The sequence below is a fragment of the Hyperoodon ampullatus genome, assembly GCF_949752795.1.
Source record: "Hyperoodon ampullatus genome assembly, chromosome: 17".
Classification (NCBI taxonomy): Eukaryota; Metazoa; Chordata; class Mammalia; order Artiodactyla; family Ziphiidae; genus Hyperoodon; species Hyperoodon ampullatus.
The window spans coordinates 9,055,400-9,071,501 of NC_136930.1; positions in this window are offsets into that span (position 1 = coordinate 9,055,400).

Genomic DNA, 16,102 nt, shown 5'->3' on the forward strand with positions numbered 1-16,102 from the left:
TTACATTGATTTACATTATTACTTTTGGGAGAATTGACATTATTATTATTGTCTTCCTATGCAACTATGTTATATCTTTGCATTTGTTCCAATTTTGGTTTATGTCTTTAGTAATATTTGTACTGTTATTCTTCATATCTCTGCTGTTCTTGTATTGTTACTGCTTTGTAGTTTTTGTCACTTCTGTGAATGGAATATTTTTTCAATTTGTATTTGTAAGTGCTATTATTTCTGCAGAGAAAAGCTACTGAGTTAGTATTTATCTTAGACCCATCAGACAGATTATTTCAGTGAGTTTATTGATCATATTTACCATCCATTCAACAGCTATGTATTGAGCACTTTTCTAAGCACTAGGGATAGAGCAGTTGATAAAACATACAAGACCTCTGCCCTAATGGAACTCACATTCTAATGCTTATAGTAACCAAAGTGGGGCATATGGTCTCAACCATTGAGAATGAGTGGCATGATAGGCTGAAGGAACAAACTCAGGGTATTTATATGACTTAGTGGTGTCCTGCAGGATATGGCAAAGTGACAGTCAACTAGGAGAGTGAGTCTCCCTCACAATCTGACTTTCCTGAATTCTCTGTGCTGTGTCCAGAGCTTTCCACAATTTTCCCCCTCAGTGCACCTCTCTTTCTCCACGACATCTTTTCTTTTCTATGTCACATGCTTTCAGAATGTAGGTGCTCTGAGACAAACCTTTTCGCTTATGAAGTTGGGATGCACCCAAAATCCTTGTGTGGCCATTTGGAACTCAAGAAGAAAGGTAACAAGAAACAGTACTGTTATTTATCTAAGCTTTTCTAGAAACCAATTTGTTAATTACTATGTCATCTTTAGTTCCTTTATCCATATATTTGTAGACCTTTCATGGATTTTCATCTTTAGTTCCTTTATCCATATATTTGTAGACCTTTCATGGATTTTCATCATGAGTGCTTTGTTAAGGTGTAAATAGATTATTATTACTCTGGTACTCCTATGTACTCATTCAATTATGTCAAAAGACATGATGTGCTCTGATGTAGCTCAGGCTCTTATAAATATGTGCTGATAACTTGGCTACATATCCTTCTTTCCAAGATAGACAAAATTAATTTCCTTGTTGTGTTTTCAGATAATTTTTGAGATACCAAGAAACAAGTCATTTTAGTGGTTAACAATTGACTCTGTCTCTTCTGGAGTTTGACTTACATCATTTTCTACAGCTCTGAAATAATTCCTTTGATGACTATAATAAATCAAAGATATCTTTTCCAATAATTCGCTGCCTCATAATCCTGATAAGATTGTTAATCTTTATTATTGCCTGTCTAGACTCTCACATCTAGGGGTTGATTATGACAAATCTGAATTGTGCATTAATCCCTCTCTAGTTTGTTTTCAAGCTTATTAACTGAAATTTATAAAGCAATTTCTGTTCACACACCTCTGGAATAAGGATATGATGCTGGATTGTTTCAGAGGCTCCATGTACATAGTAACTGTTGATCAAGAAAGATTCTTTTTAAACATTTTTTTCCTACTTAATAAATTAATTCATTTCTTTTTGGCTGTGTTGGGTCTTTGTTGCTGCGTGTGGGCTTTCTCTAGTTGCAGCGAGCGAGGGCTACTCTTCGTTGTGGTGCGTGGGCTTCTCACTGTGGTGGCTTCCCTTGTTGAAGAGCATGGGCTCTAGGCGCACGGGCTTCAGTAGTTGTGGCACGCAGGTTCAGTAGTTGTGGCTTGCGGGCTTAGTTGCTCCGAGGCATGTGGGATCTTCCCGGACCAGGGATTGAACCCATGTCCCTTGCATTGGCAGGCGGATTCTTAACCACTGCGTCACCAGAGAAGCCCAAGAAAAGATTCTTTAAGTGATTTAGCTATTTAACTTTTGGGGGGGCCAAGTAGACTACAGGATGAACTACATGGCAGACGGAAGAGTGCTGAGGTCTGATAATCACGCTTACTGTGAGTGAGAGACACTCAGAGATTAGAATCATGTCGGTGTGCTCTGATCTCTTCCTTCTCCTTGTTGCAAAGGACCATGCACTCTTTGCATTATATTAAGGCAATTTTTTAGTATTTCCCTTATTACTACTGGGTTCTCCAAGGTGGACACGATGTTTCTTGAAAATAAAAACTATGTCTTTACTTACTGATTTCTGACCAATCTTTATCACCCAGCCCATGAGCCACACAAGCATATATATGACACTTAATGAAAGTTGGTGTGTGGGCTTGGAGGGTTGAGCCTGGCCAGGTGGTCCTGGGTGGGGTTATGCAGTTGCTGGTTGTGCTACATCAATACGATTAAACCTCTCATGCTGTTTTCCTGCTACCAAAGCATCTTAACACAGAGATAACAACCTAAGGCTAAACATCTGAGTCAAGTCCTTTCGGAAACCAGATCTGATGAGTCAATGTTCGCTCTGGGAGAACAGGGAGGCCTGGTGGGGGGAAGGGGGCAGCAAATTACCTCTTTGAGGGCATAGCAGGGGGTAACAGTTGGATGTCCAGATGGTGCCCTCTTCTGCTTCAGGATGCTCAGACAGGTGGCGAATTATCAGAATCAGAACGTCCCTCTACGCTGGTCATGGGGAGCAGTGCCTTCGGCTGAGAACTCTGCCCTTTAAGGAAGTAGTTTAAAAGTGTAGGTTGAATTCAGTGGCTGTTTCCCATTTTCCCCATGTTTGAGTGTGGATTCCTTATAGTCTTGGCTATTTGAGAATACCAAGAAATATTTGCCTTTCAAGAGGCCAGAGTCACAGTTACGAAGAAACTCCTCCTAAGTGTTTACACGGGAAGGGTAGAAAGTTGGCGATCGGTTTGCACTTTAGGTAGAAACTGACTGAAAATTTAGGGTTAGAGTCCAAACAAGAAGTCTGCTCTCTCCTTGAGTCTCATCTGTGTTGCCATTTAGGACAGAAATGCTAGTAATTGCTACCATTAATTATACGCTTATAATATCCGTAGTGAATCCGCACAACAAAACTGAAAGATAAATGCAATTGTCCCCATTTTGCAGATGAGAAAATGAGGTACAGAGCGTATAGAGCAACTATGTTATTTACCAAAAGTCACTTAGCTAATAAGTAGCAGTACCTGGTACAGCTTGAATCTATGGCAATAGAACTCAAAACCCCATGAACTGTTAAAAACTCTATATTATGCTAAAAAAAGAACATGAAGCGGCCTTTACAGAGACTATTCCTCATTGTTTTGGGGTTGTATTCATAGGCAGGGACCTTGCTCTGTACAGCAATTAACAATCCACTACAGAACATGTTTGAAGAATTTCTTTGGGCATATCACAAATATAAATGGGCGTTTTTACAGGTAATTATCTAAATCCCTACTTGCACTTACTTTATGGCAAGATATTTACATCTGCAACAGCATACCCATATTGGTAGAGTTCAAATTGTTATGTTTCTATACAGGTAGTTTTAATTTTAAAATTATTGTAGAGAACCACTTTGGCCACCAGATGGCAGCAATGCAGGATTTTGAAAGCCTTTCAAATAAAATCTCTTTCAGAGAATATATTTTAAAATTTTACTAATTCAGCTTGTGCTCTACTGAAATATACCTTTACATTATCTTGAGAGAAAGGTATATTTCATTTTGGCATAGGGAAAATGAGATTAAACTCTGAATTACTGGAAGCCTGGATTAATGAGGTTTTAATATATAGACATGTTTACAATAATTAACAGGATAGATTCTTTTTTAAAGAATCTATCACATTCATTATAGCATATAAATGTGTAATTTCAAGTACAAATGGTTCTTATCTTGAAGTAGAACAGACAAAACTGTATTTGGTTGCACTTGTTAGCAGGAGCTTTAAGTTAGACTGCAGACTTTATGATAATAACACTACATTTTAATAACCCAGTGTATGATTTAGGCTGTTCTCTCCCAGTTAGTCTGAATTAGTGTTTATTTTATTATACGTTTCAATACCAAATTCAAATATGGTTATGGCAGAAGTAGCAATAATAATGACAATAATAATATATCACATCAAAGGAGTTCTGAATAGTCGACCGAGCATTTTCCTGTAACCTCTCTCATTTTGTGATTGATAGAGCTGGTAGACTGATTTATGTATAAGTTCAGATATTACAGAAAGATATTAAAATATTTGTTCAGGAAATACTTCTCTAACTCTTTCTTACTTTCCTAGATGACGATTTGGCTCTCCTGACCAACATAAACAGATCAGTTTGAAAAACATGGAGGAAAATAGATGCATAATTTTATGGAGGATCACCTCTGTCTCAAGCTCTTAGAAGATTGATTCCTAAGGGAATCCCTTTGGTAGGAGTTACTGTGTCCCTCCTGTGTAACCATCAGTGAGGTTTTGTGAAATGACAGACAGCATTCTTGGATTATATTCAACTTGAAATTACAATTAAAAAAATTAAAAATCACTTAACTCCACATCTACTGTCAAACCTGTGACTTAACAGGTTTCCAGCACATCTGAGAATTCATTAGTGTTCCTTTTCCTTTGTTCTTTGACTTGTCTTGATTCATACTCAGTACTGATTCTTCCTCAGCCATGCAAGAAGATCTAAAAGTATCTGTCTACAATACTTATTTTTTAATGCAGAACAATTCCTCTCCCAAGGCTAGCGCTAATTATACTGTCAGGATGCAGTGGTGGAGTTAGCTCAGTTAAAAAGAAAGAGAGGGAAGAAAAGCTATTGATAACTTGAGGCAAAGGTCTGAGTGTGAGAACACAGCAGAAACACTTGGTGGGCAGGGAATTAAATTTCCGTGTGACTCTATGTGGATGTGAGTAGATGATTTAGTCAGTTAAGGATGATAATTCCTTTTTTGCTTGGCTCCATATCTGAGGCCCTCCAACTGATTTCTATCTCAGAAGAATGTCCCTGTGTGTCCTTAGAGGATAGACAGGGCAGACTTTCTGCTCCCCGCTCTTTGTTGGGGGGTCGTATATACTGTGTCCTAGGACCTAGTCAGCAGTTCCACTGTATCTAAAATCCAGCTGCTCATCAGGGATGTCCCTCTTGTCCCCACTACCAGGGGAACTCCACACCGCTGGGCCACCCCCTGCTGGGTTGTCTTGAGCACCTTCCTTAGGCTCTCTGAACCTGTTTCAGCATCAGTAATGTCGGGGTGTGAACACCTACATGTTATCATGTATGCAAATGTATGCAAAGAGCCCTCATATATTGCCTGGGATGTTCCTAACCCCCTTGCTCCTTTCTGTTCTTTTTAATCTTTCCTCAAATTCTTCTTCCAAGGGGGATAGCAGTCAACGTTTTGCAGACTGACAGTCCCCAGTGGTTCCTTCTTTCTGCTTTGTGTTCTTTCTCTGCATATTGTCTTTTTCTTTGAATGAAGTATAACTGACATAAAATTATTAGTTTCAGGTGTGCATATTGTTTTACTATAATGATTCCAAGAGTCTTGGATTTAGTGGACTTGTAAAATGTAAAGAAAGTTTTGAAGGCTGATATAAGGTTGCAGACCTTTTATTTAGCCAAGTACTTAAAAAAAAAACAAAACACTACCATCTACTGTTACCATCATTTAATAAAAGGTATGACATTTTAACAACCAAAAGGTAAAGAGGTTGTAATTTTGAAATAAAGGACAGCTTTAAATGTAGTACATCTAGTATGACAGGAATGTAAGCAAAGCTGCTGCTGAGATTCTGTGAGGAAGGAAAGACCCTGTGTCACAAGCAGTAAAAGGCCAGGACCTCCTGTCCCATGCCTTGGGGTGACAGGTAAGGTGTCTCTCCCCCCCAAACACATACACACACGCACAGACTGGGGAAGCGTGAGAGGGTGCAGCGAGGTATATTTGAGAGGTTAGGGAGCCACTGGCAGGGAAAAGAAAGGCACAGAGAGGGTGAAGGAACAGGAGGGAGAAGGAAGCACCCCGAGCTCAAGAGGCAGGAGCTGGACTAGAGGCGAGAGGCCGGGGGTGCAAAGGTGACGAAATGGGCGAAGAGGACTTCCCAAGGTTTTGATATTCTTCCCCCCAGAAACTACGGTAAAAAACTAAATTATTGGGGGAGGGATAAATTAGGAGTATGGGATTAACAGATACGCACTACTATGTATAAAATAGATAAACAATAAGGGTTTACTGTATGGCACAGGGAACTATATTCAGTATCTTGTAATAACCTATAATGGAAAAGAATCTGAAGCTGTACACCTGAAGCTAGCATAATACTAGTAAATCAACTACAGCTGTAAATCACCTAAATTTTAAAAAAAGAATAAAAAGTAAATTATTTTTCAGCTATTTAGGATAATGGATTTTTTTTCCCCCAAGAATCTTTGTGTAGAAGCAAGTTGCCTCAGTTTGAGGAAGTATCAGTATATACATTGTGCTTCTCCTTATTGGCCATAGGTGGAATGGGGCCCCCGCGTGCAGGAAAGTCACCTTAGGCATCCTGCCCATGGGTGGACGCTGATGTCACCAACGTCTGCCACACTCCCTCAAGCCCCAGCCCTCACCTGCTCTCCTCAGGGTCCCTGGCCGGTCCCCGGGTGGCACTTTTGTTCTCAGTGACAGGTAAGTGACTCTACTGTTGCCTCCAGGGTCACTCTCGGCTTGAGAGACTTGTGGCTCCAACCAGGGCCAGTTGGGAGCAGACCCTCTGCTTCAGTTTACAGATTTTTAAAAATTGAGATATAATTGACATATAACATTGTATCAGTTTCAGAGGTACAACATAATGATTCGATATCTGTATACATTGCAAAATGAACCGCAAGTCTAGTTAACATCCAGCACCACACATGGTTATATATTTTTTGTGTGTGTGATAAGAACTTTTAAGATCCACTCTTCTAGTAACTTTCAAATACACATTACAGTATTATTAACTATAGTCGCCATGCTGTGCATTACATCCCCAGGACTCAGAACTGGAAATTTGTCCATTATGACCCCTTTCACTCACACAAATTTGGTACTAGGTCCTCCAAAGGGGTGCTGGGCTTTTCAGGTTTTAAGTCTCCTGAGAGTGGGCCAGGGTGCACTTGAAAAATACCACTCAGAAGTTCTTCTTGTGTGCCCTAAATATCTGGGATCACATTAGACAATAACTCACTCCTAACGCCTGTCTGTCTGCATTTCCTTCTCATCAGCAATATACTTTCTTTTTTTTTTAATTTTTAAAATTATTTATTTATTTTTGGCTGCGTTGGGTCTTCATTGTTATGTGCAGGCTTTCTCTAGTTGTGCTGCGCGGGCTTCTCATTGCAATGCCTTATCTTGTTGCGGAGCACGGGCTCTAGGCACGCGGGCTTCAGTAGCTGTGGCCCGCGGGCTCTAAAGTGCAGGCTCAGTAGTTGTGGCACAAGGGCTTAGTTGCTCCACAGCATGTGGGATCTTCCCGGAGCAGGGCTCGAACCCGTGCCCCCTGCATTGGCAGGCAGATTCTTAACCACTGCACCACCAGGGGAGCCCAGCAATATACTTTCTAAATATTGGTGACTCAGCTGGGGTTTCCTAGGAAACAGGCTCTGGATGGAGATTTGGATGCAGGAGGTTCTCCGGGGTGGACCCTCGGAATCAATCCCTGTGTGGCGGGAGGTGGGGAGGTTGGTGAAGGCAGCAGAGCTGGGCTCTGAGGTAGGGACGGCCTTCTGGCCTTTATAACCACCAGCCAGTTATCGGATGCAGACTGTGTGGGGAAGTGTGACCTCGGGAACGTGCTTCTCCTTAACTAGGAGCAATCTCTGGGTGGGCATGGAGCTGAGTGCTGCCTGCCACCAAAGCTCTCAGCACGGAGATGTGCTCCAGTCCTAAGGAGGGTATCCGGGCGCACACACCACAGTATCCCCTAAGGGGGAATTCACCCCACCTTCCCTTCAGGGGCTGAGGGCATCTGCAATGTAGGATCGCTGAAGTTTCCAGAACCGACCACAGATCCCAAAGTCCTTGTCACCATTTTTTTTTTGGCCGTGCCACGCAGCATGCGGGATCTTAGTTCCCCGACCAGGGATGAAACCTGCGCATGGAGTCTTAACCACTGGACCGCCAGGGAAGTCCAACCATTTTTTTTTTTTTTAAAGGAAGCCTAGTTGGACTTATGCAAAAGGATTTTAGGAAGTCTCAGTGGAAGTTTTGAGAGGTCCCTGAGTGGGTGGGTTTACTAACCTGGTCAGTCCATCTGAATAATCATCAAGACCTCTGCAAAAGGTGTGGCGTGCCTGGAGCTCACAATTACAGTCTACCTTTCGTGTTTTTATAGATAAGAAGGCCGAGGCTCAGTACAGTTAAACAACCTGCCCAAAGCTGCATGACTAGTCGTAGAATCAGAGTAACTCTAGAACCATCTTGTTCCCGTTACCCTCCTCAGTTTCTTCCCCATCTTTCTCCATCACTTCACTCCTGATGAGGGGAATATTGATTATATGTCTCTGGAATTGCTTTTACTCAAGTGCTTGGTAGTCTTTTTTTTTTTTTTCCTCAAGAAAAATCAGAAGGTTTATTAAAACATACTCAGCTCAGACATATTGACTTAATGAAGAGGTCACTTTCCCCCCAAACACTAACCTTTTTCTTTTTCTCTAAAGGTTAAAGACTTATGGGTTGTTTTATAGAAAATAGCAATACAGTGCTTGGAGTACATACCAAAGGACCTACCCTCATTTATCCATTCCACGCCGTCAGGTTAAAAACTCTTTGCTTTGAATCGTTGCCAGCTATTATGCTGGCCAAACAGTGCAGAGAACATGGGGTTTTTAATGGCTGGGACGTTCAAGATGCCAAATAAAGGAATGACTTGCTTATAAGACAGACGGAAACCATGACAGACAGATACAATGGGCTTTGAAGAGAACCATTTTCATGGAACTTGCAGAAAACCAAGACAGAAATGTCTCCCACACTCACCCAAAGCATCAAGAAACCCTTGTGTTCTCCACCCCAGCCTGGACCACTCACTACACCCGCAGAGAAGACCCAAGAACTCACTGCTTGCTAGGCAGCAGGTGTTACCTCTCCACCCTGGGGCACCCCTGCCACCTGACAGTATTGTGGAAAATCTGCCGTGGCATCTGCCTCCCGGCCAAGCCAGGATGCTTCAAGCTGGTGGTCCCATTCGCCCTCCTCAGTGAAACGGTCATCTCCAAGAGGCCACCTGGGGTCTGGCTCACTTTCTCATCTCCTTTCTAGTTCATCTTTCTTTGTCCATTAAATAGTTCTGTTTCCTGAAGTTTGGTTTTATGTCCTCTTATCTTTTTACTCTATATCTTCTTTCCAGAAGATCTTTTTTGCTCTCATGAAGTTAGTTACCTTTTATAGGCTAATGACTCCTGAACCAATATTTCTATCCTAGATTCTATTTTTTTTTTTTTTTGTGGTACGCGGGCCTCTCACTATTGTGGCTTCTCCCGTTGCAGAGCACAGGCTCCGGACTCGCAGGCTCAGCGGCCATGGCTCACGGGCCCAGCCGCTCCGCGGCATGTGGGATCTTCCCAGACTGAGGCACGAACCCGTGTCCCCTGCATCGGCAGGCGGACTCTTAACCACTGCGCCACCAGGGAAGGCCCCTAGATTCTATTTTTGAACCTTGCACCCAGCCAGCTGCCTGCTGAATATACCGACTTGGATGCCCTGCTGGGCCCACTTGTCACTTACATTGTCCAGCACTCTTCGGTTGCAAATTCATATTGAACAGAAACCACATTTGAACTTGCTTAGGCCAAAATGGGGAATTCATAGGATTAGGTGACCAAGTCCTGGACACCTGGAATCAGGGACTCTAGTGCATTGGACTTTGCCTCAATCACTTGTCCTGATTTCTCTTCGTATATTGGCTTTATTCCAGCCAAGTGTTTCCTGGCCTTTTCAGTATGACTGCTGGCAGCTCTTAGGTTCCCATTTCAGAGCCCATATTAGGAGAGGACAAAAGCTCTTTCTTCAGCTCCATTTCCACAGCACCTGGGAAGGACCCTGCTGGTCCATCCTCACACTTAATCCTACTGTGACACCTACCACATGCTAGTGCAGAGCCCAGTTCAACCGACTGCAAGCTCCTTGGGACTTGTACCCTTCATATGCCTTTCCCAGCACCTGGCATGACACAGGCTCACATAAATAGGGACTGAATGTGTCACGGAGCTGTGACTTACCTTCTAGGAAGCTGAACCTGACACCGTGGGTAGGAGCAGGGTACCATCAGAGGAAGGGATCATTGCATGGACCTCATGACCCTGGCGAGCCTCCAGCTTCCGTGTGTCCATGGGAGCAAAGGCGAGTGTTTATGGTTATGGGACTCCCAGTCCATACTGTGTCTCAGGTCTCTAACAGGAACCCTTCAGAAACTGGATGAAGGTAAAAGATAATGTTGCAAGGGTTTATCTTAAAAAATGACTGTGGAGTCCCTGCTCGCTGATTGTGCTCAAGGCCTTTTTAGATCCTCTGCCTTTGGTTCTTCAAAGGAGGACATTTCAAGAACCCCACACCATCCTCCTCCCCCTCATCACCGTTAATACCTCCACATCACAAATCTGTGATTTCTCCTTCGCTGAAACTAAGTCAGTCTAAAGACATCCATTTCATGGACGATGATTACATATTATACTGATGTAGAGCACATTTAATGACAAGAAATAAAAAGGATTGACTGTTACTACAGGAGTGTCACCTTTAATAGTCTAGAGAGCTTTATTTCCCTGTTGTGTAGAGAATACTGTGTCATGTCTGACGTGGGAGCCACCGCATTCATTACACGCCCAATTCTTCCATCCATTTGCTTCTGCAGTTGATTTCTGAGGGCACATCAAGGTATAGAAAAGGTTTCCCCCTCCCCCTCCAAAAAAGAAACAGAAAAACCCCACACTGATTTACTTTTACTCTGGTAATGGAAACCACAAAGCCTCTAACTGGAATAGATAACAAGGAAAATTCTCTGGCAGGAACAGGAAACATATGTTGGGTGTTCATGCTTCCTTATCTCAGTGCCATCGGATTGAAGGGAGGTGAGACGTTGCCACTCTGCTCGTGGTTCCTGGAGCCCGAGGAAGCTGAGGGGGAGGTGGAGGAAGAGCTTTTATCTTTCACGACAACAGTCACTTCTGTCTTGTTCTCGGAGCTGCGATCGCTAAGATTATCACTGGTAATCGCGTGTCTGGTAAACTTTGCTCACCATGGTCAGAAGTCTTGGCCCAGATTCTAGTAACAAAGGACAGGAAGCTCTAGCTGGTGGCGCTGCCGTTGGCTGGGCCCATGAACCTTCAGCCACAGCGTGAGAATTCTTGGGCTACTGCCTGAGGGGCGGTGTGGTAGAACGGACAGATTCCAGGCTCCAGAGCCCCCAGACCAGTTCCTGGCTGTGTAACAGTTACTAGAAATTCCTAAGTCTCAGTTTCATCACTTGTAAAATAGGCTCCATAATTTCTACCTTGACACTTCATTGTGAGGAATCAATAATAAGAAAAATAACTAATGAAAACATATTGAGATCTTGCTCTTAATCAGCTCCATGTTGTGTCTTTTATAAACACATGTGATTTAAACAAACGATGGCGTTTCATCCTGATGAGCTATAGGGTGGTTTCTTGTTATTCCCATTTACAAGTGGAGAGCAGGTTTACTGGGGTTGAGGAACTTCCGTTACATCAAACAGCTGGGGAGAGCCAGAGCCTGGGGGAAACCAGGCTGGTATGTCCCAAAGGTGTGGTCCTAACATTGACACAAGTCTTTCTCAAGCTTGAGAACAGCACTAACCCTTTTAATGTGTGGGAGGCTGGGGGAGAAGATTCTCGGCTCCTTATTATGGATGTGAATTGTTTTTCTTCAATGTTGTAAATTTCCACAAGCTGAAGATTAAGTATATGTTAGATAGTATAGGAGACATATTGTTGCTTTACTCTTTCCCGTGTGAATACGGTGCCGATGACCAAAGCTGTAAAAGCTTTTGTGATCAGCACAACTCTCCTATCACAAGCCCTGTGATAGTTTAATTCTGCCACTTTTCTCCCTATGAATTGCTGTAAAGCCTTTTGTCTTGCAGCTCTTGATGTCATTTGGCTAAAAAGCAGGATTTCCAGATTAAGTTCACTTCTGTTGATTTTACATTAGGCTTTGATGCAAAGCAACTTGGTACTGACACATTCATAAAAACAAATGCTAAGGTAGGTACTTTACCAATGTTCTCAAATTTTCATAATGGACAGATCCTTTTAAAGGAAAAATAGGGTTTCTTGCTCCTATTAGGTTATAAGGTTGTTATCCATATCATGGAAAATATGCTTTTATTTCTTTTTGAAAGACTATTAACAGAGGCACAAAATTTATATGTTCTGTTAGGAATCCTCATGCTATCAAGAATACAGCTGAGTGAGGATGTGGAAAAAAAGGGAAGCTACCTGCACTGTTGGTGGGAATGTAAACTGGTTCAGCTACTACGGAAAACAGTATGAAGGTTTGTCAAAAAACTTAAAATAGAGCTGTCCAGCAACCCCACTTCTAGGTATATATCCAAAGGAAAGGAAATCACTGTTTTGAAGAGGTATTTGCAATCCCATGTTCATTGCAGCATTATTCAAAATAGTCAAAGTATGGAAACAACCTAAGTACCTATGGATAAAGAAAATCTGATACATACACTGTAATAATGCAGTAGAATATTATTCAGCCTTAAAAAGAAGGAAATCCTGTCATTTGTGACAACACGGATGAAACTTGAGGTCATTATGCTAAATGAAATAAGTCAGACAGAGAACAACAAATACTGTATGGTCTTACTTATATGTGGAATCCAAAAAAAAAAACAAAAACAAAACTCGTCAAAACAGAGAATAGATTGGTGTCGCCAGGGGCCGGGGAGTAGGGAAAATGGGAGATGTTGGTCAAATACAGTTATAAGATGAATAAGTTCTGGGCATATAATGAATGTACAGCATGGTGACTATACTTAACAATACTGTATTATATACTTGAGAGTTTCTGAGTAGACTTTTTTTTAAACATCTTTATTGGAGTATAATTGCTTTACAATGGTGTGTTAGTTTCTGCTATATCACAAAGTGAATCAGCTATACGTATACATATATCCCTATATGCCCTCCCTCTTGCGTCTCCCTCCCACCCTCCCCATCCCACCCCTCTAGGTGGTCACAAAGCACGGAGCTGATCTCCTTGTGCTATGCGGCTGCTTCCCACTAGCTATCTATTTTACATTTGGTAGTGTATATATGTCCATGCCACTCTCTCACTTTGTCCCAGCTTACCCTTCCCCGTCCCCATGTCCTCAAGTCCATTCTCTACGTCTGCATCTTTATTCCTGTCCTGCCCCTAGGTTCCTCAGGACCTTTTTTTTTTTTTTTTTTTTTTAGATTCCATATATATATGTGTTAGCGTACGGTATTTCTCTCTTTCTGACTTACTTCACTCTGTATGACAGTCTCTAGGTCCATCCACCTCACTACAAATAATTCAATTTCGTTTCTTTTTATGGCTGAGTAATATTCCATTGTATATATGTGCCACATCTTCTTTATCTATTCATCTGTTGATGGTTGCTTCCATGTTCTGTTGCTTCCATGTCCTGGCTATTGTAAATAGAGCTGCAATGAACATTGTGGTACATGACTCTTTTTGAATTATGGTTTTCTCAGGGTATATGCCCAGTAGTGGGATTGCTGGGTCGTATGGTAGTTCTATTTTCATTTTTTTAAGGAACCTCCATACTGTTCTCCATAGTGGCTCTATCAACTTACATTCCCACCAACAGTGCAAGAGGGCTCCCTTTTCTCCACACCCTCTCCAGCATTTATTGTTTGTAGATTTTTTGATGATGGTCATTCTGACTGGTGTGAGGTGATACCTCATTGTAGTTTTGATTTGCATTTCTCTAATGATGAGCATCCTTTCATGTGTTTGAGCATCCTGTCATGTGTTTGAGCATCCTTTCATGTGTTTGTTGACAATCTATATATCTTCTTTGGAGAAATGTCTATTTAAGTCTTCTGTCCATTTTTGGATTGGGTTGTTTTTTTGATATTGAGCTGCATGAGCTGTGTGTATATTCTGGAGATTAATCCTTTGTCAGTTGCTTTGTTTGCAAATATTTTCTCCCATTTTGAGGGTTGTCTTTTCGTCTTGTTTATGGTTTCCTTTGCTCTGCAAAAGCTCTTAAGTTTCATTAGGTTCCATTTGTTTATTTTTGTTTTTATTTCCATTTCTCTAGGAGGTGGGTCAAAAAAGATCTTGCTGTGATTTATGTCATAGAGTGTTCTGCCTGTTTTCCTCTAACAGTTTGATAGTGTCTGGCCTTACATTTAGGTCTTTAATCCATTTTGAGTTTATTTTTGTGTATGGCGTTAGGAAGTGTTCTAATTTCATTCTTTTACATGTAGCTGTCCAGTTTTCCCAGCACCACTTATTGAAGAGGCTGTCTTTTCTCCATTGTATATTTTTGCCTCCTTTATCAAAGATAAGGTGACCACAGGGACTTCCCTGGTGGTGCAGTGGTTAAGAATCCGCCTGCCAATGCAGGGGACAGGGGTTCGAGCCCTGGTCCAGGAAGATCTCACATGCTGCGGAGCAGCTAAGCCCATGTGCCACAACTACTGAGCCTGCACTCTAAAGCCCATGAGCCACAACTACTGAGCTTGCACGCCACAACTACTGAAGCCTGCGTGCCTAGAACCCGTGCTCCACAACAGGAGAATCCACCACAATGAGAAGCTCCTGCACTGCAATGAAGAGTAGCCCCCGCTCACCGCAAGTAGAGAAAGCCTGTGCACAGCAACAAAGACCCAACGCAGCCAAAGATAAATAAATATTTAAAAAAGAAGATAAGGTGACCATATGTGCCTGGGTTTATCTCTGGGCTTTCTATCCTGTTCCATAGATCTATATTTCTGTTTTTGTGCCAGTACCATACTGTCTGATTACTGTAGCTTTGTAGTAGAGTCTGAGGTCCAGGAGCCTGATTCCTCCAGCTCCGTTTTTCTTTCTCAAGATTGCTTTGGCTATTCGGGGTCTTTTGTGTTTCCATACAAATTGTGAAATTTTTTGTTCTAGTTCTATGAAAAATGCCATTGGTAGTTTGATAGGGATTGCACTGAATCTGTAGATTGCCTTGGGTAGTATAGTCATTTTCACAATGTTGATTCTTCCAATCCAAGAACATTGTATATCTCTCCATCTGTTTGTTATCATCTTTAATTTCTTTCATCAGTGTCTTATAGTTTTCTGCATACAGATCTTTTGTCTCCTTAGGTAGGTTATTCCTAAGTATTTTATTCTTTTTGTTGCAGTGGTAAATGGGAGTGTTTCCTTAATTTCTCTTTCAGATTTTTCATAATTAGTGTATAGGAATGCAAGAGATTTCTGTGCATTAATTTTGTATCCTGCTACTTTAAAGCTGGCTTGGCAGTGAGGAATTCTCTTAGCTTTTGCTTGTCTGTAAAGTTTTCAATTTCTCCATCAAATCTGAATGAGATCCTTGCTGGGTAGAGTAATATTGGTTGTAGGCTTTTCCCTTTCATCACTTTAAATATGTTCTGCCACACCCTACGTTTTTGCAGAATTTCTGCTGGAAGATCAGCTGTTAACCTTATGGGGATCCGTTATATGTTATTTGTTGCTTTTCCCTTGCTGCTTTTAATATTTTTTCTTTGTATTTAATTTTTGATAGTTTGATAAATATGTGTCTAAGCATGTTTCTCTTTGGATTTATCCTGTATGGGACTCTCTGTGCTTCCTGGACTTGATTGACTATTTCCTTTCCCATATTAGGGAAGTTTTCAACTATAATCTCTTCAAATATTTTCTCAGACCCTTTCTTTTTCTCTTCTTCTTCTGGGACCCCTGTAAGTTGAATATTGGTGCATTTAATGTTGTCCCAGAGGTCTCTGAGAGTGCCTCAGTTCTTTTTATTCTTTTTTCTTTATTCTGCTCTGCGGTAGTTATTTCCACTATTTTATCTTCCAGGTCACTTATCCGTTCTTCTGCCTCAGTTATTCTGCTATTGATTCCTTCTAGAGAATATTTAATTTCATTTATGGTGTTGTTCATCATTGTTTGTTTGCTCTTTAGTTCTTCTAGGTCCTTGTTAAACGTTTCTTGTATTTTATCCATTCTATTTCCAAGATTT